Source organism: Propithecus coquereli, unplaced genomic scaffold (genome assembly GCF_000956105.1).
Source record: "Propithecus coquereli isolate 6110/MARCELLA unplaced genomic scaffold, Pcoq_1.0 Scaffold170, whole genome shotgun sequence".
Classification (NCBI taxonomy): Eukaryota; Metazoa; Chordata; class Mammalia; order Primates; family Indriidae; genus Propithecus; species Propithecus coquereli.
This window is the reverse complement of record NW_012141636.1, coordinates 6,381,505-6,381,727: the sequence shown is the minus strand read 5'-3', so window position 1 is coordinate 6,381,727 and position 223 is coordinate 6,381,505.

Genomic DNA, 223 nt, shown 5'->3' with positions numbered 1-223 from the left:
ATGTTATGTGAAACTAGTATAGCTACCCCTGCTTTCTTTTGACTTCCATTTGCCTGGATGATAATTTTCCATCCCTTGACTTTTAGTCTGAAGGCATCTTTGTGGGTTAGATGTGTTTGCTGTAGGCAGCAGATACTAGGCTTGTGGATTTTTATCCACTCTGCCAGCCTATATCTTTTCAGAGGACAGTTCAGTCCATTCACATTTATTGAGAGGATTGAGA